Consider the following 27,787-nt stretch of genomic DNA (forward strand, 5'->3'; position numbering starts at 1 on the left):
TCAAAGTACGTTCCATAAGTCCGCTCGTAAAATCGCGCGCGCTCGCGAACACGTGTAAATACTAATAAGCATATATGTAAACATGATAGAAGAAACGAGATAAAAGAAATATATAGGAACGTATAGGACTTGAAAAATATAGTTGGTGACTAAATATGTCAATTATATGATATTATCGATTATGAATGCAGTTAGGTATAGACATGCATCGCTATTCATGCCCTTTTGCTAGCTCTTTACAACAACTTGTAACAAGTCGCATTATCCGCGGAAAGAGAGAAAATTATATTAATGATGTGAAAAACGAGGCATTCTATTATTTCCTATTCATTCGGGTAAAATAGACGAATGACCTGATCTTAATGAACTGAAAAATATAGATGTTAGTACACTGAAAAAAATCATTGAATTGAGAAATATTCATTTCAACACACTGCCTTATAAATAATTTATTTGAAACAAATAAATATTTATCTGTTTTGAAAAGGATTTTCTTATCAAATAAATATTTTTCACATCACATCAATATTAGTTTCAAATAAATGATTTATATAAGGCAGTGTTGCAATAAAATATTTATTCGAATTTAATAATTTTTTTTTCATTGTAGAACAATGAATTATTTTTTTCACCGGAACACGTAAAAATTTTAAGAGGTTTGTTGATTTTCGTTAAAGATGCACCTTGTCTCGTTTTTCCACATATCTCGACTTCCTAATAAGTGAAAGGGGATCATAGCCGAAAACAGGACAAGTTTAGCGAGAGAAAAAGAGAGAGAGCACGGCCGATCCGCGCAGAACGGCGAACGTACCTTTATTTAGACAGCCAGCCGTCGATCGAACAGTAGTTTTCGATGTTCCTCGAGCGAGGAGAATTAACAACTCGACATTCAAGCGTCCGTGAAGAACGAGCGATGAGATCGAAGAGGTGAACGCACTGGCGCGAAATTTACGTCAAGCGTGCGCATACACGTGTATATATATTATGCGTATGTGTGTCAGGGCACGCACGTGCGCGACAATGTGCGTGCGTGGGATCGTTTGATCTTTGCGAATGGCGCGAGTAAATCCGCGTATTATTAAATAGATAACGGCCATAAATTCGGCCGGGTTACATAAAGGCGCAAAAGTGCGCGTTAAGGTCCAATCGTTCTATTTCCGTGCCGGCGACCAGAGCGTGTTTTAAGACAGCGATTCTCAACCGCATTCCCCGACTTCCCGATGACAGACGGAAATCCGATGCTGCTATGCGGCGAATATCGACCCGGTCGATCGCGAGATCGTGTTGTGCCGAAAGAGATCGTATATAGAATATCATATCATGCCACGGAATGTTAAGTATATTAATATCTCTCTTAGTAAATATCTCTCTACCGGGAATGTTATCTAATTACTGTGTGTCAGTCACTTATAAATCATTCAATTTGCTAATCTTTTTAATTTAATTTATCTATTAAATATTCTGAACACCGCGATTTGCAAAAGAATTATTTGAAAGAAATTTCTTATCATTTTTTACGATTATCATAAATATAACATTATGAATAATGATACAATATTGTATGAATAATATTACTTATACAATGACAAAAAATTTGCTAACTTGACTAAACCTTTTAACTAAATCATTTTATTAATTGAACGTATATTAATATTTAAGTCAAATATATACGTTTAGATTTAATATATTTAATTTACATATTTTTATATATGTTCAATTAACAAAATAATTTAGTTTGAAAGATTTAGTCAAGTTAATAAATGTATTGCATTATAATGAGTATTGATTTGATGATCATAAATCAATTTTGATTAATAAATCAATCTTTGCGGAATATGTAAAATATCGCTGTAGAAAACTATCAGACACGTCAACAAGATAATAATGTAAGGCATTTATACGAGGATTGTGTTTCTATTCATTGTCACATACATAACTTTGTCTTCGATATAAGTACCTAGACATAAGATAAGTGGATATCTGCTATATAAAACGTACATATTACATCGACCAACCTTCCTTGGCGAATAAATGTACGATTTGTAAGCGTGTAAATGAATGAAATCCAATCCTTTTAACTCGATTCTACTTCGGTAATTTTCCGTGAATTATCAATATATATATATATATATATTGATAATGTGATAGAGTCTTAAAACGCGATATGTGCGTAATTCAGATTGTGCGTACGTAAAAGTCACAGGTCGTTTCCGCAGCTCGATAAGAGAATGCTCGATTAGAGAGTCACTGAATGAGAAGAGTATGGAATAATACGCACGTTTGCGGTTATCATCGCTTGTGCTTGCTATAGGTCTGTTTGCTTCTTATCAACGTTGCGCGCGATAATTTCTTCTCCAAATTGCGAGAGTCTACAGCTGAGTGACTATACGATTTTCTACGCATACGCACAGATATGATCGCGCTATATTTCTTGCTTTTAGCATGACAGGGATTGATTGCAAATGAATGCGCGAAGTGATTTATTATTATAGTATCGAATGTGATTTAAATAACTTGGACGAGGCAAATGATTATTGAACATTTTAATATGCAACACTGTCCGACAAAACTACGATAAAAGACAAAGTATCTTCAGCAATCAGCAAGATTGTTGCAAAAGGAAAAAAATACGGGTAAGAAAGAAAAAAAGAAAGAGAGGAGTGACATTATTTCCGAAAGAGGTAAATATCTACATTAAGAAGAAGACGAATAATGCATATACATGTAGAGTATGTTGTCGACGAAAAATAAAACGCGTCTTAAGGTCTCTTTCTTTCTTCTTCTTTCGTCATAGAGATTTTTCCGCGGCGCCACATTACTGGCGAACATCCAAACGAGACGGGGCAGCCCCGTGCCTCGTCTATTTTCGTTGATTCTGATCTTCCTCTGAAAAGCTAGCCCAGCAAACTGGTCGCGCTCACCCTCGTTGCTCCTTCCGCCAATGGTATTTAATGACTGCCGCCGCCTCGTCGGCATACTCTATGAACGCGATTAATATCGCAATAAAGATGATAATAATCATGACAAATCGGCGTCATGCTTAACGAATGTCGCGAGTAATAAAGAAACAATGTGCGCTGCATAAGACGTATTCATCTCGCGAATCTTTAAGATCATCTTTAAGAATATATACGAGTACTTATCGCGATACATACACACAGAATTTTCTCTTAGAATTTATCCGGAAAATCATGATAATCGCGAGACAATATGGCATTGGAAGAATTTTATAGAAGAGTTTCTCTGATTAATATTTACTACAATGAAAAATATTAATATCTACCACAATAAGATGTAAAATATGTTTGATTAATTTTATTACTGTAATAAAATTTACTATGTACATATTCATATTTTTTATTATGGTAAATATTAATCAGAGAAAATCTTATAAAATTTTTCCAATACTACATTGTTCCACTTTTTTCAGGGTAAATTTCAAGAGAAAATTCTCTCCGTGCACAACACGTACTTTTCTTGCATTTTCGCATGACGAATAACTTTTTCAGAAATTAAATAAATCATACTTGCAATGTGCATCACATATGTATGGTGACCATCCTCCTTTATTTTAGAGAACAGTTGTTTATTTTAAATTTTGTCCTTTATTTTTTATTTAGCATTTTAATGTCGTAGTATTAACATAAGAATTTGTAAGAAAACAACGAAACTTTATCTATTTAAGAAACCATTTGTTTCAATATAATCAAATCAGTTTCAAATTACATAAAAAGTACGTAGAGACTTCTGATAGTCACGCAGAATTATTTTTTGCCCTCGATTTCCACTTTGATCGCAAATTGATTTGGAAACATGTTGAAACAAAGCTCTAAAATGTTCAGGGATTGTCCCTTATCTTCTTTCAGAAAATATGGTTACCGTAATCATATGGGAAGAAAACTAAATCGCTTTTGTTATGAATAATAATAAAATAATGAAATTTAGTAATTAACCATATACGACGTTGAATCTGAAGGAATTCTGTCCCGAAGCAAAATCAATCTATTATTTTCTCTCTCGCTTTGGCGCCATCGTCCCGATCATTCGTTGCACGCACCAACGCTTCTCTCTCTCTCTCTCAGTGCGGCATGCAACAGGTATCCGCACTGACGTCACACTGTTAGGACGAAGCAAGAGAAAGAGAGATATACATGCAACGCCCCGCCGACAAAGACGATCAGATCGGAGACGCACTGACAGAAAAAAATACGTCAAAAGTTAGATAGAGACAGACGGAGAGTGCGTTCGGTGGGGAATCACACACGCACATGCGAGACCTGACTGACTGAGAGAACATCGACTGAATCTGCCGTCTCTTTCTTTTCCGTGATTCTCCCTTCTCGCCCCCGTTCGTCGCTTTGTCGGCCGACGAGCTCCGGGCTTAACTCGAGCCGAGTTGTGTCACCGCGACGCGCCGTGTTACGAAGCTGTTATCCAACGCGCGCGCGAAAATATGCGACGAGCAGCGACGTATGCGTCGACGATGGTGCACGGTTATTATTAAACATCGATCGGGAGAAATTCAAAATCGGTCATTGCATTTTTTCCCACCCAAGTCACAATAAAAGTAGAAACTCGTGGCTCCCGTTTAAATTAATTTTCCACTTGTAATTTAATTAATATATACTCTTCTAGAATTTTTTTTTAAGCTTTATGGATTCTTTCGAAGAATCAATTTGAAGAATTTAAGTGTATCAGGAATTTTTTTTAAATTGCCAGTGTAGATGGAATTTTACCATTTTTTTCACCACGGCAACACTTTGCACAGTTTTATTTACAAATTCTTTCGGTCTCGTCGAGAGTCCACCGACGTGTCCGTTACTGTAATTCCGCGAACTGCTTTAACAACGTCATGAATCACGGAATGACTCCGTGCGTCGTAATATATGCGCGCAGAAACGAGAGATAACAGGCGCTGCCATTATTTTCGTATGCGATTATTATTCCGGACGTGACGCGGCTGTGCCGTTCGTGTGAGTCGCTTCCACCCCGATAATAATACATATCGATAACGATAGCAATAAGGGCGGGTGAATTACATTAAGATTAAAAAAAGTTATTCTGAAAACAGTAATATTTAAATATAAGATAAACTTCTCGAGAGCGACATCAGTAGAATTGCTATAGTCAAAGTGATAGGGAGCGTTTTAATTTCTTTTTTTTCTAATTTAAAATTGGAAAAACTTTTTATTTTTAGAACACTAATAATATCGTAATAGAGTAGATGAATTTTTTTGAATCAAATTAAATTGTTATCGAAAGTTTTGTTGCAAAAGAATATATGCATACAGAATGTATTATTAAACTTTTATTGGAGTTTGCTGAATGAAGACTCGAGTTAAAATCGATGAAACAATTCATAAATGTGTTGTATAAATATCCTGCGGATCCTATTTAAAATTGCAAGTTTGACGTTTGCCTTATCTATAATGGGAGAGAACAGAGAGGGTCGTGAATAGAGGAGTACCTCCTCCTTTTCCGTTCGCTATGAACGCGAGCGATGTAAATCTCTCTCCCGGGAATAGTTTTAACAGTAGCGCGCTCGCATGAAGAGGGACGATCTCGAGCATATAAGACGTGCGTTCTCGAAACAAAGTTCGTTTCGCGTGCAAGTACATGGGCCGCGTGCGTGTGTGTTTGCATGTGTGTAAAATAGGGTACGTATGTACAGTAAGCGCAGCAGACCATCCCGTCTCGTCGCGGCTCAGACCTTAATGACGTCATTATCTCTAATTAGAATTCTCATAGTGGTAACCTGGCTGGGACGCCCCGTTACCCACCTTTCACGATACTTGGATAGTGTATCGATGCTCCTTTCAAGAGATACCGGCAGTATTCTTGCGTGCCTCGATGCTTCACTTCCGGTTAAGCCTCGACACGCCGATTTCACTTCCGAAATGTCGAGTAATCCCACGTTTAATTCTAAAATGCATATTTTATCGTAGCGTATATATTATATGTCCATTTGATTGATTGTTGCCAAAGAAGGAAACATTAATAAATTGATATATGTATGTTGCGCAATGTCAGTTTGACACATTTATTTTTAACGCACTCGCTAAATATCGCGACGGTCAATTTGACATTTATTTTACTGGGAATTTCGAGATGTGAAAATATCGGCCAGTTAGCGAATTCCCTCTCGTCGGATTATAGATCGTGTAAAACGAACCGCCGAGCATAGTCCGCGCGTGATAGCACGCCGGTAACGAGAATCGTGTATAGGATAAACTGCGGATGAGCAATCTGGCTGTGTGACCAATCATCGACATGCGTCGCGCGCTCCAAGTTACGTCATTGAAAATGCCATCCTCTTTTTCCTCTCTCTCTCTCTCTCTCTCTCTTTGCCTCTCTTCGCCTCTCTTTCTCCGCAGGATGTAGCGATAGAAGTGGATCATCGCGGAAAATATTCCTCTCTTCCTCTCTTGCCACGCGCGCAGAAATTCGTTCGCGAGTATCGTCGTCGTTCGCCGCGAAGGTCGCCAGCAAAAATTAATTTTGGTCGCGTTCCTCCTTGGTTCTCTCCCGTTCCGCTAATTCGATCCGGCTGATCCGATAACGGGTGTCGCAAGAAGCGAAAAAACGCAGGCTGCAGGTTACAGCCGACACGCATATGTAAGAGAAAACTAGTATCATGTATCAGTATCGCATAGTCCGCGCGAGTCGAGTATCTTCAGAAGTATTGCTCCGTGTGCAATGTGTAATTTAACCCTAAACTTGAAATACCAAGGAAAACTTCCGGACTTATTGTTCGAATTAAATTGTAATCAAAATCGCGCAAACTTTCTCGAAAACCAGATCGGAATCTTGAGTTGCTTCCTAATGACATTTTCGATTGATTAGATGTCTATATATAATTATCTTGAACATAATGAATATAATACAATACGCTGCAATTTAGAGAATTTAATTAGAACACCGATGTCTTAATACCTATTCGCGAATAAATAAAATTGCGAGATCGAAAATCGATAAAGCGGAAAAATAATGAAATGTCAAGTATAAAATCGATTGTGCGTAGATGTCTGATATTTGCTCGCTGAGTTTTTCACGGAACCGCGGATGACCGGACGCTCTATGCGAGCGTGTCTCTCTTTTTATTATTCTCCGTATCGCCGTTCCCCGGGGTCGTTTGTCGTTGGCGTCGTTTCTTCGCCAACGTCACGCGACAACTATGTGCGCGACACACCATTCTCGGAGACGTGCGGCCGGGATTGCAAAAGGTCTTACGTTCGTAGTTTGCTGAACGACCGACGCCGCGATATGATTCTACAATGATAGATAGAACGTGCGTAGTTTCGTCGTTGCGTCAGTCTCTTTAAATGATATACCGATCTGATACCATCATCGGGAATGTCTATCGTATTTTTGGATGGTGACTTATCGGATTGGACTTTTAAATATGTTACATATGTTTTATCAAAATTATATCGCGTGTATACCTTTTAGTCTTTCCCCTCATTAAGATAAATAGGTGATAACGTGATATAGTTGTCGATAAACCTTTAGAAAGTCACATATTTCTTTAATTGTAAGCCATTTTTAATTTCTTTTATTCTTACAGCATTTTTAAACATCTTGATTTCCATATTTTGGGTTAATAAGTCAGACGCACATGCGTCAATTAAAAAAAAAATTTTTTTTAAGAAAATACCAGGGCATATTCAAAAATTGGAAATTATTTTTTAGCCTGCGTTTTCTTTAGGAAGGGTCCGGAGAAGTTCATTAAAAATAAAAATCTCGAATTAAGATTTTATTTAATTACTTACAATTAGTATTGCATCAAGAAAAATATGTGCTCTATGCACTACGATTCAGTTTAAAAAAACATTAATTTTTCTCGCACTACCATTTGCGTCTGGCTTTTATAATATAGCTCAAGAAATTTAAACTCGACTTTCACAGAGAGTCTTACTAATTACTTAATTTTTCTTTTTACATTTGATGTATTTGTACACTTTATACCTATATATCTCTCATATTTTGTATCAATAAAAAATTTTTCATAAATTTTAATTTTTTTCTTTACAGTGCCTAAGAGGAGGAACCTTTGGTAGAGTAGGATGATACGTGCAGATATTAACCAAGACAAAAGAATTTCTTCGAACTTCTCTTCCATAAAAGTAAGTGAAATAATTGTTTAAATCATATTTTTTATAATCGTCCCACTAATTCAAAGATTCTCAACCTTCAAATGAGATACGCTGAAAGCCAGTCGCGCCAGTCTTTGCGAAAGAACGTAATGTGGGTCGCATGGGACGTGGCAAGATGCTGCTAAACAGAACCATATACGGTACAAATATCTCAGTAGCTGTACTCGGTCCGTGATATTTTCCTTAACCTCCTTTTGTAGATATTTCATCTAAAGATCTTTCGTCATCGTTTCGTTATCCGCGCTTTCAGCGATCTTGTTTGCTTCTACTTTAGAAGTCGGATAATTAATTTTTGCAATAATCGAATCGTTGATATTTCTCGATACCAATAAATGAGTCATCTCTAGGAAATGCAAATAGATAATATAATTTTATTTTACATGGAATTTAATATTAATCTTAACTGCACGAGACTTGCAAAGATGTGATATCATAAACAAAAAAATAATCTCAAATTTTGTGCGTAATTTTTGTTATAAATCAAACCGTATATCAGCCTATACTGAAGATTAGAGTTGAAACAATTAGGACAGTAAAAATTTCTGATTAGAGTCAGTCCCAACATTTAATGCAAAATTCGAATGTAATATCGAACTTATTATACGCACTTTAGATAATATATAGATTATAGTTATCTTTCCGTAATTTATTCCGCCACGGCGCCGCGAGTTGAGCATCGCTTACATGCCTAGACGCCGTCGCGGTCGGATCTTTAAACTTTAAAAGCCAACGCGCGCGTTGGCCGCGAAACTATTGACTGCTGGACCAGGGACGCCTCTGTCGGTCCGTGGACCCCTCTCCCCCTCCCCTTCCCCCTTTCCGACAAGGGAGATAGGACCCTTTCGAATTTTCTCCCCTCTACTTTTTTCTCCACCCCCACTTATCTCGCTCTCGTGTCGGCCTCTTTCTCTTGTTCGCGGACACAGTAAGTAAGGCTTCCACCGCGCGACCGCTTCCACCGCGATTATGCAAAACAATTATCGTGGAATGCGGTCAGCTGTTCCCAGACGCACGCTGACGTCACGCGCGTGCTTTCTCGCCCGGGCACGTGCGCAGACATCTTCTTAGAAAATAGCACAATCGTCACAATATGCCGAAAACGTACGCCTTATGATCGATATCAACTTCTTTTCGTATCTTTTCTTGGGGAGATATTCAGGGCGACGTACGATTACGTGGTTGTAGATGAGAAATCACTGATTCAATTCGACATATCTTCAGAAAGTGCGATTTTCTGCGATAATGACATTTTGACTTACACAAGCAATACTTATGTTCTGATAGTTTAAAATGTCACATTTTTAAAATATCGCTGTTTTGTTAGAAAAATACGATACTGCATCGCCTTTTTTTAAAGGGATAATTATATTGACTGGTTATCGAGAGTCATTATTGTAGCGCAAAGCGTGTTTAATTATTTTACAACTCGGTATGACATGTTGTTTTAAGTTTACGAGAGATAAGGGCGTTTTATGTTCTTTTGCCAGGATCATCGGTCGTTTACGTTTTCTCGCAAGATAATTAGACTGTATATAACAGTATCGTGTTATATACGACGCTATATATTACACATTTTAATGAGATTTATCCAAACTAGATGAAATTGCATATGTGTGAATATATATAAAGCGTTCTTGTGTACAATAGTTATGAAGAGTACAAAAAAAATAAGTTGGTATTATATCAAAGTTTTTTGTATCAACATTTATAAGTGCAACAATGATCCACGTATCATATCTGCTTATGTTTGTTATTATTAGAAGAAAATAAAATAAATTTATAATATAAAAAGTATAAGTAAATTTATAGTTTAAAAGTTGGTTATATGAAAGTATATAAAGAATGTTATACACGCACAAAATTCAAATTTTTTCCAAAACAATTTTTTTACGAATTGAATTGTTTTATGATTTTACAATAGTTGATTAACATTCAATTTTGATGTCCGAATGCCCTATTTAAAAATCTATTGTTGTTTTATTGTTTGACTCTCTTCTTCTCTTCTGCTCTCTCTCTCTCTCTCTCTCTCTCTCTATGTAATCAAATATGATCGTGTAACATACTTTGTTCGAAACGAGCTTTCGTGAGAACGTGCCTCTGTTATAATACCGTAGCTTTACTTCCGTTCGCCATACTTCATCTGTTATATTTTTTTTTCTTAAATAATATATCTTGAGACACGCTACGATCTTGAAATTCGTATACGTGCTGAAATTACATTATGCAGATTTATGGCCAAAATAAGTAATTCTATATGAAATTGCCAAATTTACCGTGCCAAATACTTCGCCGATGACTCTATAATTAATTTCTTGATCCCTATAAGGACGCGATTTATAAAACTCGATCGACAGTGAACGCTTTCTACGTGAATATTTGACTTGCAAGTGATTAAAAGTGAAATAAAGTTAAAATTTTTTCCCGATACAATACTTTATCACGTTTTAAATGTAAAACAACAATTAAGTAAACGAAATGAAAAATATAATTGAACAACAAAGATATTATCAAATGCTCTCGTTCATTGCTCAAACACTATATTTTTTGTGGCATTTAAATGACACTCGCGACTATTAATTGCTACTCAAATACTCGTATCACAAAGATATAATCGGTTTATAAATATTTTATTATCATACAATACACACACATATCCGGGATAAAAGATTTGCAAAACCTTATCAAGATCGGGATGTAAAAGATTCTCGATCACTCGAGAGATACGTGATTATAATCTCATTAGAGGATTTTATCGAAATTTATTTATTTATTACTTTTCTCATTATCACATGGATAAAATATAACTTTTAACATTTTTACCAAAATAAATTTAATATACACATTTTGCGGAGATAGAATTTTCATTATTCAGATTTTTGATTATTTTTTCACCAATAATGATGTAACAAAATAATACCGTTATTTATTTTAATACAAACAATCGTTACAACATTTTGAAGATTTCAGATATAAAAATTGACCTAAAAATAATTTACTAAAATATACAACTTTCGAAATATTGTATGTGTGTCATACGGTTTAGAGATTATTTTTTTTTATACATTACCATATATCCTCCTTTATTTATTCATGATTTATCAATCTCTATATGATAATCTCGCGTATATACATTGCGCAAAATACTCATTAGACTAGAAGATAATCTTACTGAAGCCGATTATCGTCGAAAGTAACATTATAGTCTACTCGATTGTCATCGGTGATTTAAATTCCCATTTTGTTCAGCTACAACTTAGTGAAAGATCACTTTTGATATCTGATGCCGCAGTTCTTTTTTACTGTAAAAATGCCGCGGCAATTCTACGCACAGAGGACCTTCCCTCTAAAACTCGTCGCGAAAACCTGCCTCTATTACGCAGCAGAACCTTCATCGGCTTTAACGGTGGTCTCTCCGATAGAAATACTGGAGGTGGGTCTTTAAAAAATTAGCGAGGTTCGGTCCGCGCGTGGGTTCGTTCAACTCTTTATCTGTCTCGCTCGTTCACTCGCGTGTACGCACGTTTTTTTACGCACGAATGTCTCCCCTCCTCTTTTCCACGCACAAATTCTTCCCTCTTTCTTCTCTTTCTCTCTTCTAGTTCGTTCTCCGACAAACGGGGCATGTCCACGTGCACACGAAATGCTTTTGCCGAAATGACTCATTATTTCTCTAGCTGTCGTTTTTTATTCCTTTTTATTTTTTTATTACATAAAATCATTTAGTATCCCCCTTTTCGTCGTTTTTTTTATAACAATCCACTTTTGAAAGATTAGATAGTGAAAAATTTCATAGCTGATATGGAAAAGATTTTTCTCTTGTATGAAATTAGAGATGTTTTCCAAAAAGAGATATTAGAATTTTTATGAATATGCATTTATAGAGAAATATATGAAATGCATTCGCGTGTGAATATATTTTGTTATGCATTTCTTAGAATTAATATTATATGTTATTGAAAGTTTTTTTTTTATTTGAGACACCTTGAATTTACGAGAAATTTTGAAAGTTACGACGTTATTTCTTGAGGAAACTGATGCATTTGACGTTTGGTAAAAGTGACTAATGTATTTCGTCATAAATGCATAAAATAATTTGCGTGTAATAATCACTTTATTTCTTGCAACACCGATAAGGGACAAGAAATGTATTTATATAGGAAGCCAGCGATTTTATTGCTATGTTGAATCAAAAGGAGAAGTGAATGCGGGTGTATATGCTCCATAATTCGCAGAATATATGCTAGTGAATGAAATGGTTCTCTCTCTTGAAACCTAACTCTTTCTTTCAAAATAAAATTTTTTCTTTTTGATTATTAAATACGAATTTTAATAGTAAACAGTATTTTTTATTTATAACGATAAAAAATAAATATTGCAAACGCGTTATATTTTAAATACTTTTTCTTAATATTTTAGATATTCAATAAACTTTTCTTTTGTTAACCACAGTCTCTTATAACAACGTAGTTTTATAATTTCACTAAATAAAGGGCAATATAAAATTACACATGTATATAAAGAGCAAAAGTACAAAATATTGGAGAGACTTGTAATGAAAATGAATAATGATGCTGACGGAAAATTTTTTGGGCGATTACTTTTCGGAAAACAACGACGAAAAATGAGGAAGAAAGCGGTGACGGGTCGTAACAATGCGGTATCACTGCTGCTAAGATAACCGTGAACAACACAGTTCCCACGTACGATGTAATATATTGTTGTTTGAAACTTGCCTATGTTTATGACTAAGGGTACAAAAGTACAAATCCTCAACCGGACCTTCGTACTTTGTGAATCTTTACATCGTTATTTACGACTTCTACCTGGAGAGTGCTAACGATCGATGCTTATACGATCCAACTCTTGTATAAACATTTATAGCATTAGTGGGATCCTAATATAAAATTATTCATTGTCGCGCTCAATATTTATTACCAGTCGATCAAATTAGCAATATCACGCGAAATCTATGTAATTTTAGGAAGTTTTGCCGAATAATTGTCACGTCCCAAAAAATTGATTTTCCCTTTTCGATAACAAAACCGCGACAATTGCTACAATTCATTGTGTTTGTACCAGAAAAATGTGTGAATTAATATTATATCGATTTCAAAAAAAATCTGAAAAAATCCCGATGATTCGTCGGCATAATCAACTATTAAAAAAATAGCGAACAGAGAGAGAAAGGAAGAGAGAAACAGAGACATGTACACACTAGAACGTATATATGTATATACGAATAGTGCGCTTATTCTTTCCCTCGTTCGCAATCAGTTCTCGGATCATCCAATCAACAAGGATAGTTCTAGGGCTCATGGACCAGCACCGACGAATGATCGGGACACGTATCTAGCCGCGATGTAGCTGTGTGTGACGCGAAGCAGCGTGGGAACTTCTTCGGAGTACACGCAGCGGTGCTCAATCGGAATCGAATTTATTGTTGGCCGGAAATTCGCATGACTCCCTCTCTCTCTCGCCTTTGAAGTTTCGAAGCCGGCGATTTGCCGTACGAACGGCGCGCTATCGAAGTTCGCACATTAATTTGGCGGATTTTCTCCGCGGGTATACGTGCGCAAAGTCGAGCGGAGATTAATTAAGAGCACGTTGACAATAAAAAAACCCGTTCCCGCGACCTCACATGTCTCAATTCTTCCTACGGAAATTGTTAAATCAACTCGATATAGCATACATTAGCTGAATAAATTATATCTTTGGAGATACAGAATCGTAATAAAAAGTATCCGTATAAATAAATTAAAAACATTAAGACTCTTGCTTCTCTCACATAAATGATCTGTTTGCCAGAATTTTCCATGAATCATGGAGCAATACACTTTACTCCATTTGCTTTTTTATATATACGAATATAAAAAAGGAGATGCCTCGTAATGAATAGCAGATCGAAAGGAAAGGATTGAGGCTGAATGTCTTACCTTGAATGAAAATAATATCGGGATCCTTAACGCGAGACTCGGTAGGAAATTACTCGGCGGGGATGGACGGGTCAATGTTTCGTGGAATGCGGGGAAATAATGGAGGTCAAACTTCCTCTGGGTCTGTGCTTGCCGCCGCGCCGACGAGATGAGAGGTGGTTGGTTAGGCTCGGAGAGGCCGTACATCGCATAGGTGTATATCTTTCTTTCCTCGCTTCTCTCGCGTACTTTATTTGGCGAGTTTTTGCCGTGTTTTACGAGCGGCTTAGCGGCGCTTTTTATAGCCGGCTCGCTTCACAATGCGCCATCACAGTGGGTTTTTACAGACGTCCTGTAGAGTATCTAGGCGGCGGCGGTGTGTTGTGTATCGAATGTGTGGGTATTTTACATACGCGCCGTTATATAATGAGCAGCGTGCGCAGACTGTTTCCCGCTGTTTAAGGCTTCCGACACATCAGGTGAATCCGTTCGCGCTCTTCTTCCTTATTTCGATGACTTTTAACAGATAATCACAAGTGGCGACAGAAGAGCGCTTAAAGTTTTTCTTCCATTTTTGAAATTGCAATTTACTAAAGCTTTCCTCACAAAGTTAGAGATTTACACAATTTAAGAAAGAAGATGAAGCTTAACAAAACTTCCTTCTCTCTATCAAGATTAAAGAGTGAACAATTTGATAAGAATCTTTTTAAGTTAATTACTTTATTATATATATACCCAGTAACTTTATTCAATTATAAATAAACTGGGATAAAAGAATTATTTTAATCACAAAAATTGCAATAATATATTTAAATATTACATATAATCTTTAAACTAAGAGATTATAAATATCATTAGCAAACATCACAAATAAATTATTTAGGCTGTGTAGTCAAATGCTTCTCTGAAGATATGATCGAATTCGATCGTGTCTCATAATTCGCGATACGATACACATAAACACATAAGCATTTATTTATACTGCTATGCATGTGTGAATATAAATGCATGTGTCCGTATACGTGTACAATCATGCACATAGATTTCACTCTCTCTCTCTTTCTCCCTCTGTCTTCTTTCTCCATTCAGTACTGGCCATGAATGAACCGCAGACTCTTCATTCTTACTCTATAGCAAACGCTTTTTCCCACACTTTAATGCCACAATAATCATCCTTCGAAGATCGAAGCTGTCTCGTCGATCTTTTTTATATACTATGTTGCATTTGTAAATTTAACGTTAATACGAATAACATCGAATTATTATTTTTTTTATTATTTTTTATATTGACGTATAAAATATTATTTTAATGACATATTACACAATGGTCATTTTTAATTATTAGCGACATTATTATACGTAATATTGCAGAAATTTTATAACTGAAAAAGCAGATTCCATAAACAGGTGCATATATAAAATTATTTTATTTTTTATGAAAATATGTTTTGTGTATTTTTGTTTTGTTGAGCAGCAAATGTTCTGAGAATTTAAATATTATTTAAGTGACACATTTTTTATACGATAGAAAATATTTCGATAAAGTTAAAGCTATTCAAAGGCAACGACGTATTGTCTTCTTTATATTTCTTTAATGATTTCCTAAATATTCCGTTGAGTATGTGTCTGTCAAGACGATTATTATTATCCGACCACAAAGCATGATTGGGTGAAGACACTAAAATTCTATTCACCGATGTTTACTGCTGATCATGACGATTCCGTCGACACGTGGTCAACCACGCATAATTATAAGTGTTCTCATACACATTCTTACTCAGATTAATATAAATGAATATCATATGCGTATGTGTGCAATAAATACAAAAGACACAAGCTAATATATAATTTTATTTATTATGTTTATGAAACTTTGCAATATTAAATTTGTGGTCGAGCACCTGATTACATACTAAAGGATATATAATGTAAACCGCAATTTTACATTAAAAAACAATATTAAGTCATATTCATTGGAATCTTGTAGTCGAATTTTTCCTTTAAAAAAGTGAGGTAAACGAACCTTTCTACATGATTATGCGATTGGTACTTTTTTTTGCCATGTTATAATTGGGTCACGCACTCACGTCTCTATATGAATTTATATTGCATATACACGCGCGCCCTGTTTCCGGTCGTGACATCACTTCTCCTTGCTAGCTACGTCCCAGACAGTGCCGTAATATTCATCGTTTCGAAATGAACGAACTGAAAGTTATATATCTTTAGACGTTTTTAGACTCGTGTCTCCAGTCGATTAATGATGATGTACATTATTATGTTGTGACATTCAAATAAAAAATACGTCGAATTATAATTTTTTTTTACATTTACTGAAGCAGGATTAAATCTCGTTTAATGCTTCACGGATTTTTCGTCGAAGAGAGGATTTGTTTTCTATTGTAAGTAGATGCATACGTGTACAGTGCGCATTGTCCGTGATATAACGACGATATTCGAGGAACCAAAGGGGGTTGACCGGATGAGATCGAGACGTTTTTAAAGTGTGCTCCCTACATCCGAGTAGAGAATTAATTTCGGCGCGTTGCCCGCGCGTTCGAGAGAAAGAGAGAGAGATATTGACTCCTACCAATCTCGTAACTCTTTCCGGTTCGCCTACGACACATTGATAAATCGGGAAACAGCTCGACAGTGATGGACAGTTATGAACTGTGTTAGCAAAGTAAAGAGACATTGTTAGGAGCACGGTTATATACAGGTCATTAAAATAAAGTGTATAAAAAATAGCGGCCAACTCGTCATATAATAATATATTTATTATAATATATGTCTTTCACTATTTTTAAATAATTTAATAAAAACTTGTTTATTCCGACCGTTTTTTAGCCGTGTTTATTTTTCACATTTTTGAATTGTGCACAAGATTAACACAAAACTGTCAAAAGAAAAAAACATCTGCGCTGACGCACATTGAATAAATCGGCCTGAGTTGACAGCCATATTAGTTACATTTTGTTACGCTTGACAGCATGTAGTCGATATAGAAATGTCCTGACCTGTCCTGATATAAGACCGTGGTTAGGAGATTCTCTTATAGAAATTACCTTAAATTTTCTGGTGCTCATTTGTTTATAGATTAATTTCAGAATTAAAGAGAGGAACGCGCGCACGGCGACTGAAGTCTCATTATGTACGACGGGAAAAATTAGAAGTGTAATTTACAATTTACTCGAGCGTTTCGATTGTCGGTTCTGTTATCTATGTATAGCAAAGCACGACCGAATAACCGATAAAATATTTGCGTCATAGCGCCACCTGCGTCAAGCACATACGCAGCTTGTTGCGTAAATACACTTGTAACGTGTATGTACATATACACGTATGTATCTTACTTCAATGTAAATTGAATATACGGAATTTGTCGCAAATTTGCGCGCGCGCGTCGAGAGACAATATTGCGTAACGTGGGATGCGAACGTGGGTGTTTATTTCATTGCCTACAAAGGCACGATTAAACAAGTTCTTAGAATTGACGAGCCTGTTGCTTTTGCAAGCTGATAAGTTATCTGTCGTTTAAATTAAAAGAGTATTAAGAAAAATCAGACAATTATATTGAACGGTCAAAAAAAGAAAAGATTCAGAATCCTTATATCCCTTAATAAACACGTAATACTTGCTGAATAAATATGCTTAATCAATATTATTTTAATTAGATTTTGATGAAAGATTAATAAAGTGTTTGATCTCTAGATCTTGTATAAATTTAATGGGTTTTTTCTTATATACCATATATGTTTGCCGAAAATAAATAATTTATAAGTTTTCCTTAATATCCTCAAGAATCCTTTTCTTGAACACTATTTTAAAGTTTTATCGGATCGTAATACCTTAGTAAAGAAGTCATGAAAAGATAGCCGACAAATAACCAAATAAAGATATAATCATTAAACGCTCCTTACGGATATGAAAAATATTTCACACATACAAGAGGATAACATATATATATACATGTATAGTACACATATATACTTGTACTTCCGTGCTTGTGTACGCAAAAAATTAAACATCCGTCCGTTCAAAATTAAAATCGACTCGTTAAACTGTGACTCGTACGCGCTCTCGATACGATCACGATAGCATTTCCATACGTATAAATAAGAGAAAAAAATTCGCTTATCTGAGAGTACGGGCCAGAGAGTACGAGATTTCTCGGGCAGAAGAATCGCGTTCGCAGCTCTCGATTTTGTAATCTCATCTTCCCCGTATCAGTCCGATTGCCTACTCGTCACCTCCGTTTGCCTCCGAAGGTTTCATTCTTCTTCTCCCGTTTCTCGTCTCTGAATGGAGGCGTCAGAATTCTTATCAACCGCCGGGGAGCACTATATAATATTACGTCATACGCGAAACCACGTGGCAAATATGTTGTCCATTACAAAGAGGAGAGCGTAATTATGTATAATTATATTTGCTACTACTTTAATTATAATTATCGGTGCTAATATTGCATCGGATAGTGTGCGCCGCAAAATCCTTCATTGACACATAAACGCGAAATCGAAATTAAATTCCGACAGTTATTTCACGGCAATATATAAGATTAATTTACCGTTTCAACGTAAATAGAATGTACGATGGATTCGTCGGTTGTCGATTTCCCGCAGTCATTTCCATTTTCTCCTCTTATTGCTTCAATATGCAGTTACGATTGATTTATTATTAATGTTTTATTGCAGAGAATTGTTTCTCTTACTTTTCTCATTTTTCGAGATATAAAACAAAAGAAGGAAGTTGTAATATATATATATATATCTCTTAAAATATACATATATACTGTCTCTCTCTCTCTTGAATAAAAGATTGCACTCTGTGTGAATAAAGGCTTTTGAAAGAGTTTGATTTATGAATGAATTTCGGAACATACAATTGCGATATAAAGTCTACTACGGAAATTACTAACCGGCAACACGTCGTCGGCACACGAGAAAATTCGCTTTCGAGAGATCCGCTTACGAGAACATACGGTCAACATTTTTTCAACAGCGTTTTATCGCGCCTCGAGGAACATCGCGGCGCTTATCGCTTGCGCACGCACGATTGTGTCGCTTCGTGTTAACGCCGGGGTCTCTTTAAACGCATGCATCCAGCGCGTGTTCCCCATTCGCGTTCACCAGGCCGAGCTTCATTCACGTGCGCCACTGCGTCGTCGACAATCGGGGCCGGATGTGTCGCCCGACGCAACGCGGCGATTTCGTATCCCCGCAAGCGGACTTTTTCGATCGCACGAAGGTCACGACGGCTGATTAATCCCGAACTGCGAACTGTGTTATTCGATGCGTGACGCACGACGAAAGGGAGGGAGAGTTTGCATCTCTCGATATCGCTTAATTATCGTTTGCATGAGTGCGCCTGCACTTTGGCACCCTAAATATATACGTAATTATAGCGTACACGTAATGAGGCTAAATTAAGAACGTTTAAAAGAAATAATAGATTATTTACGATCATTCTTCATTTTGCCATACAAATTTATATATTATCAACGAAGATGTAGAATCATTTTTCTCTACCATTTTTTGAGAGAAAATACAAACGCATGTACATAAAAAAAAAAGATTTATTAATTTGACTATAAACCTTTCAACTACGTTTTGTTAGTTTTTATATATTATATTTAATTTAAATATTTTTTTGTTTAATTAACAAAATAATATTTAGTTGAAAGGTTTAATCAAGTTGACAATTTTTGTTCAGTGTATAAGGACAATTTTTCCTCGGTTGAATGGCGGAACAAGAATTTTGACGTATTGAGAGAGGGAAAATGGAAATATCGAGAAAGGAAGCAATCATAATTTTGTTTTCTTTAATAATATTTCCATTTGATTCGAGCAGCCGAACGCTCGTCATTTAATTAAAAGCTGACAACGAGAGACTAAACTCATTAGCGCAGGAAATAATCGCAAAATCTGCATGTGGTTTCCTCGCGAAGCCGCACTTGGTCGGGTTATTGACGCGCATTTTCTTTTCCGGTTACGTTTCCCGATCGCTTCAATTATCCTTTCAATGTAAGGTGAAATTCCGTTGCGTGCACGCCGATCGGGCGAGTACGTACACCGCGGTACCTTCTATCGGAATCGTTTGCCATGCCGGTATCCGCCCACTGGCTATGCCGCCACACACGTTGTCGCCATCACCGTCGCAAGCTGCGTACACACTGCCGCGATCCCTGATAAAATAATATATTAAAATACGATTTACATAATACGCATTCACCATGTGACAATCAGAATTGGCCATAAATCGACAAACTTATCTACCGCGAGTTCGAAACTTGAATACTAAAAATTGTCAAGTACTTTCGATTACAAGGAATTATACAAGAAATATTTTTGACATACGCTGTTATTGTTAAATATATTATTTTTTACAGTGATAAGTGATGAATAATATAAGGATCATTGTGGGTAGAATGAACGCGGCTTAATGCTGCGTTCGTGCCATGACTGCGCAACGCATATAGGAGCTAATAACGCTTGTAAGTGAAGGTTGTAATGCTAGAGCGAAGACACGGAATATGTTATTTCATTGCGGGCTTGCAGATATATATTCCTCACGCATACTCTAGCAAGTGCAGCGATACTGAAAATAGAACTGTGTCTCTCTTACGAAACGTTTCTTTTGAACTCTCTTCTCGTATCGTAACATCCTGTCCGAGTCTATTACATTGTTGCACTTATATTCCGTATACACATAAATATGTAACGGGTTTCAAAAAGTTGTTATTATTTCTTCTGTAATTCTTTTTTGTAAAATTCCATTATTTAATATGCGCGTTTTTTTCTTTATAATTTTTTAGAAGTGTTATTTTATAAGAATATATGAGTCTTAAAATCTAAAAATGTTAATTATGTTATAATAATAGATTTATCAATTGATAACACGCATATGCAAAGTAAAACATGCACTCAAAGTTGCATGTCAGTATGCAAAATTGCATTTATATTAGTTAGCAGTTTGCATTTATATTAGTTAGTTATACATCAAATAATTTAATCAATTTTATAAATTATAATTTAATAATATAAAGGGGAAATAAAAATGAAAGATCTCCAAAAGAAATCTCAATTTTTTAAAGGTTGTAAAATCTAAAATATTTTTCACTCGAAAGCATAAATATTTATTGCCGTTAAAATCAAAGATTCAAGATCCCAAAGGTTCTGGCCTCTTTTCGAATAACAAAAGTGTACAGAAAAAGATCTTGCCGCAGATCGATTTCTGCTCGCATCAGAATCATTATCGTTCATGTTTATCTACCGAAGCGAAAAATTTCACTTTTTTGTGAATTTATCTACCGGAACGACTTGTTTTGCGTTAATTTGATATCACACAGTATATCAAAAAAATTTAATATACAGGATGTTTTAGAAATGATACAGGCAGCCAAACTCGAAGATCATATTCTCACTGTAACATTGTTCACACGATAAAAACAGTTATGAAAAGTATATTAAACAATTATTATAAAAGTATATAAAAAATGTTCTTAAAGTTTAGCCAATTTCTGAAATATCCTGTATGTCTGCATACATGAAATTTTTTGTATAAAGTTATTTTATGTAAAATATAGTAATTAATTCTACGAGTAAACTATAGTAACAGAATATAAATAGGTGTTTGGAGTGTCTCTTCTATCCTAAGAATTATAGCAAACGCGCTCATGAATAGATAGCTCAAAATTATATATATATATATATCATTTTCAAGCTAAATAGCTCTCACATAATTCTTAAATCGTTTTTTCATCATTCTAAAGAGAGACCAGAGTATGGTATATCCATACAACGTTTTTCTGCTCGTTAATGTCCGTTTCTGCGTGTGCAACGCTGCTTATTGCACCGGAGTGGGAAAGAAGAGACGGACTCTGACGGAGACAGAGAGCCGGTTCAGTAATGAATGGATTAAACACAGCATGACGTCACAGGATGGATTATATAAACGATGGTGCGCGTGACATCGGACGTAGGAAGGAAGTTCGCTTCCTTTCGTACCTACAAGGTATTCCGTTCGTGCGTGCGCGCATTACTTCGTGCATGGATATATATACGTGTGTGCATGTGTGCACGCGGCCGTTTCGTTGCCGAGGGGTCGTTCATTCGAAAGCGGACGAGCTCGGTTAGAATCTTAATGACGACAATGCCGCCCCTTTTCAGCTCCTCGACATAGTATAGTAGCAGGCTCTTGATACCGCCGTGTACGCAGTGCGAAATTATCATATTTGCCAATTCTAATTCCTGTATTCTAATTGTTGCTTTTTTTTCGTCTGCTTGCAGATTACTCGTTTTATGCGTGCAACGTGACGTATGCGTATAAAAGAGGCCGGCCCCCTGGCGGTTTCGAATGGCGATGCGGTAAGTCTTATTTTGCTTTCGTCGAATAATTATCTCGAAATGATTTTTCTAGACAAAAACACGTTCCACACGCGTGATCCACATGAATCACGCTTTGGAAACTTCCGTGATTTTCGAGCAATGTGATCGCGTCTAAGATAATTTCACGCTTCTTGTTTGAGATTAACTGAATCAAATTGCTGTGTCTAAGACGTATATAAATTTATAATAAATAGGTTGACGAAAACTGATGTAACGAGTCTGTAATAACTAGCTATTAGATAATCATTAGTAACATACGTACAAATTAAATAGCCATTAGTTACAAGTTGTACTGATAATAATAAGCAATAATACGGTGAAATTACTGGTAATAGTTTTATAACTCATAACGTTTATAACTCATAGTGCTTTTCACGATTATACGAGCATTGTATGATATATGTCACGTAGGCTATCATAAATAATATTTGTTTAATTCTTATCCGGGATGAGGGGGAATGATGCTATTGATGACCCCAGTAAGTTCGAATCGTGATATCGTTAATATACATGGATAATGAATGGTCATAAATGGACTTATAATTGTGATGTTTAGGTTCCATTATATTTGCATTCTTTTAAATTTCAATTTATATATGTATAAAACTAATGCGCTCTTTTTTCTAACCAAAATATATACATATATCAATATAATTTTAATGAAAAAATAAAATTTTCAGTTATATATAGTTTTTTTAATCATTTACATATATATGTATAACTATAAATGAAAGGATGGAACACGTGATGATTCTATCCCATTCTAATTATATATCAAAAATAATATTACTTTACTAATTAAAGGAGAGTTAAAATTAATTAATCAAAATTTATTATTAAATGAGAAACAATGGCTAATTAAATATGTGCGCATGGTTGTGTAATATCGTGTAATTATTTTAATATTAATTTTTTATAACTCAATACAGTTGCATAGAGTTAAATTTTCTAATTACAATTTGCATATACATATATCAATTTAAATTTTAATCAAAAAGTGCATCGCCTCATTATATGTGATTCCAAAAATATTATCGTATCTGTTTGATATAAATATATGTAGGAGTATACTTGAACGCGAAATATTATCACGCGCCTATGACGGAGACAAATTTAATCTATGCATTTTATTGAGAGATATATTGTCCGAAGTGATGAATAGCTGAATCTTCGCGATTTATATTCGCGCGCGACGCGACATGTTGACGATGGATGTGGCTCGAAATTCTCCCTCATTCGGCCCGTTTCTGCGAAAGGCTTTCGCCAGCACCTCATCCTGATTATTACCGTATAGTCTGGGAGTCGTCTGCGGGTCGACGTCCGTCGTCTCGGAATAGAAGCGCCTCGCGATGTTACATTTTGTCACTTACGAGAGTGTCGCGTTTGACCGCACGTATTACTATACCGAGTCTTGCAATTTCCGGGTCGTCGTTATGCAACAGTGACAGATCGAAACGATGATTTGCCGTAATTGCTATTTATTTTGCGAAGGATTACCGCAGCAAAATAATTACGGTGACGCGGACATGTTTAAAGCCGGCTTTGGACGATCTATAAATTCGCGACAAAATTCAAGACCGGGAATCTATTTATGATTTTATGTACCGCATACTTTATACATGTGGCAAGCATTATGCCGCGTAATGTATATCTCGATATGTATTTTATGTGTATTTTACTTCGATTTTCTGTGTTAACATATGTGACGTATAAAATTATAAATAGAATTCTGTCTCGAAATTATAGATGTGATCTCAGATGGATTTGACACACTTTTTCACGCGCACATTTCTCAATTTTTGATTCTCTCTTGAATTTTTTCAAGAATATATACTATATATGAAAAATTACATTATCAAGCACTATAGGGATCTAGGGGTTGAAAATCTCAATCGCAAATTTTGCATTTCTTTCGGTTGCATCATCTCGGTAGCGAAGTTACCCCATTTTTTACTCTCGTCGGTCGGCAATACGTCACATGATGATCACCCCGAGACCGGTTAACAGTCATCCTCCTCGAAGGGCAGGTGCGTAGGTCCGCTTTATAGGGAAAAGGGCAGCTGCTTGTTCCTAGACACAAGGAGACGAAGGGCAAGCGAGCAGTGTGGAAAAAAAAATGGGGGGAAGAGAAGAAGGAGAAGGAGGGGGAGGAAGAAGAAGAAGAAGAAGAAGGGCGAGAAAGAGAGGTGGCTCGCTACTAAGGTAAACGATATAATGGGGACGTAACAGTGGGTCCTTTTCAACGGCAGATGTCCTGGTCGAGACACGTGCCCGCGACGTGGTCCCCATTTTTCGGGCTCTCCTGGCCCCCTCCTTCTTTCTTCTTCTTTCACTCGTATCGCGCCTCGACAAGGAACGAGAGCGGAAAACCGCCGAAAAGGAAGGGTCTCCTCTCGCGTATAGTAGAACCTCGCTACGAACTTCTCTACTGCGTCACGCCGCTTCCTTTCTCTCCTCGTGTCGAAGGGACGCCACCAGCTGCTCTCGTTGTACAGCGGATTTCGCACCGGTGTAACGGCGAGTCTTATTGTATTTTTGCGCGACGAGATCTTGCGCGGACCTTTCGCCGATCCGAGGATGCCGTCTTCCGGCGTTTTTTTTTTTTTTTTTTTTTTTTCGGGGAATTTTAATGCGCGAGATCGAGGGGAATTAAAATAAACATTTACAGAATCGCGTCCTTATTGATAAGAACAAGATATGGAATATGGATAATATTCAGTGAGATGACATCTTCGAAGGGCTATTTTATAGTCGCTTAGAGTTTGCGGTTTTCCGGTACAATTATCTTTAATACAACCCCACAGAACGAAATTGCAGAGCGATTAAATCTGGAGGCTATTCGAGATCTCCATTAACAAATTTAGGATATCCCAAACCAATGATTCTATTGTCATATATGTTCCATGGCTCGTTTGAAATATTTCTTCGGTTCGGTGCGAAATCTTTAAATCCCTGCGTGTTGCAACATATATGTCCGCACACATATATAATATGTGGAAAGCATTCAGCTCTAAAAGCTGTTTCCTCAATAACTGTTCGCAGAATTTTAGATAAATCCTTTTTACGAAAATCACCGTCCATGTGGAAATCTCGAGAGCGAAAAGGGACGGCGATTTATGTTCGGATTTTTCTTTTCGTGGGAGAGAATCAATAAATTATATATACATATATATTCCCGAATGTGATTTCTATGCATATTTGTCGGTATATTTGTGAAGGATTTCAGAAAGGTACCATTACAATGTCGTGTCAAATTCTTTCGAAAGGCAAACGTCATTAAGCGATGCATTGAGTATTTTGGGGAAACTCGCTATTTTGCCTGACCGTTCTGTGGCTTGAGTTTGAACGAAAAACGATACTTTTAACACAAGTTTTCTAATAAAGTGCACACAGCGCGGGATGTTTTTCACAAGGCATTTGAAACTCTTGGGACCGCATAACAGGAAGAGAACATGACAGTCCGAAGACTGTCGATTTTAGTCTCTTCAGGCACATTACCACGCACATGTGTGCATACATATATTCTGTTTAAAAAAATATATACTTCATTAAATCGTTTCGCGATAAAAAAGAAAAAAATATAAAATTCTCAATAATTATTGAACATTAATGTTCAATATCATTGAACAGCACGAAGAAAATTTTCTCTTAGAATTTACCCTGAAAATCATGGTAATTGTAGGATATGGTACTGGAAGAATTTTATAAGGATTTCTCTAATTATTATTTAGCATAATAAAAAATGTTAAAAGCAATTGAACGTATTTTTTTGTCTTATTGTGATATTTTTTTATTATAGTGATTAATATTTTTTATTGTAGTAAATAATTAATCAGAGAACTCTTAATTCTTCCAATACTATATTGTCCTCCGATTAGCATAATTTTCAAGGTAAATTCTACGAGAAAATTCTCTCTGTATATACCTTTCGATGCGACATAATGAAAATTAGAACTCGCGGAAATCGCGGAGCTTTTCAATCGCACGTGGATTCTATTCGCCTCGTCTTCGTCGACTTTGTCGCCAGGAGATAATATCTCTCTGCGTTTCGTCTTGAATGAGTCTTCAATTCAGTTACCGTGTATGCCTAAAGGCGAGCTTAACGTCGCGTCGTCTGAGAGCCGCTGCGCGCCGTGCGACTTTTTGAGTCGCTTTGGTCCCACGCCGGGACTATGGACGGTGTATACACATTAATACACACACACACACACACACTCATATATACGTGCACGCACGGCCTGCGATGCACTAACGTGCGGTTACGCATATACATCTACGATGAAGCCTCGTTTTACACGCGCGCGTGTACATTACTCGCGCGATATATCGAGCGCGCATTCCTGCTCGATACCATTACGCGATCGACACCAAGCTTGTCGATATGCGCCGCGATACTCGTACGTGCATTCCGAAACACGAAAGCCCTTCTAATCGAGAAATATACGCGGTTACGAGATGAGAAGACGCCGGTCTCTTCTATCACGTTAGACTTTAATGGCGAATGTTTTAGCTAGAGTTTGTTGGAGACGCCTCTTTCCCAACAAACACGTTGCTCGTTTCATGGGTACTTTTACCTTTGTCCCTCTTCGTAACTAAGCCTGAAATTAAAATACTGATGACACACAGGCCATCTGAAATGAAAGATTAAAAGCCACGATTTTATACTCATTTATATTTCCTCTTTCGGAGATTAGACATCTGACATCCTGTGAATTAAATTCTAAGTTCTGAATATAAAATTAGGTAGAATAAAATTGATCGAGAAATATGAATTCATTGTTATATTTTTTTTTCTTTGTCGTTTGAAAAAACGAGAGAGAGAGAGAGAGAGAGAGAGATTTGTTAGAAACCTCTTATTTGCAATCATTAATTACTTGCAAACTATGGGTACCTCCATATATATGATAATGATTAAAAAACTGTTGAACACCCGGTAAAGGTTTCCGGTAAACATTCATAGTCATGATGCAGCGAATTGTAGTAAAAAGCTGGCAATCATAAAATAATACCCGCATTGACTTCACCCGTGTGCGATTACACTTTGCATGTTTATATAAGCAACAATGTTCCTGCTTATAAGTTCCATAAATCTTATCACAAACGTTAGCATCACATCTTTTGAACGCTAATCTTCTCTTATTGTTAGATACATTTTTTTATTGTTATTTTCGGAAAATTAATATCAGATATTTTGACAATTAAATCTTAAATTTAAGTTTCTATTTAAATAAAGAAATCTCTTTTTATCTCAAGAGGATATTAAATTTATTAATATTCTCTCTTATTAAAGTAATTGAAATTAAAATTAATTGGCGAAATTTTTTCTATTTTAAAT

At 36.1% G+C, this 27,787-nt stretch overlaps 1 long non-coding RNA gene across 1 annotated transcript in view; it reads left to right on the forward strand.

Moving 5' to 3' along the window:
- Nucleotides 1-27,787, forward strand: part of LOC114939960 (uncharacterized) — a 43,878-nt gene that overhangs the window by 1,946 nt on the left and 14,145 nt on the right. The window contains exons 2-3 of the long non-coding RNA XR_003821367.2: nt 8,032-8,123; nt 22,354-22,431. This is a non-coding gene — a long non-coding RNA (uncharacterized LOC114939960). The remainder of the gene's footprint in view (nt 1-8,031; nt 8,124-22,353; nt 22,432-27,787) is intronic.

The sequence above is a fragment of the Nylanderia fulva genome, unplaced genomic scaffold (genome assembly GCF_048542155.1).
Source record: "Nylanderia fulva isolate GAGA-0341 unplaced genomic scaffold, ASM4854215v1 Scaffold1, whole genome shotgun sequence".
Classification (NCBI taxonomy): Eukaryota; Metazoa; Arthropoda; class Insecta; order Hymenoptera; family Formicidae; genus Nylanderia; species Nylanderia fulva.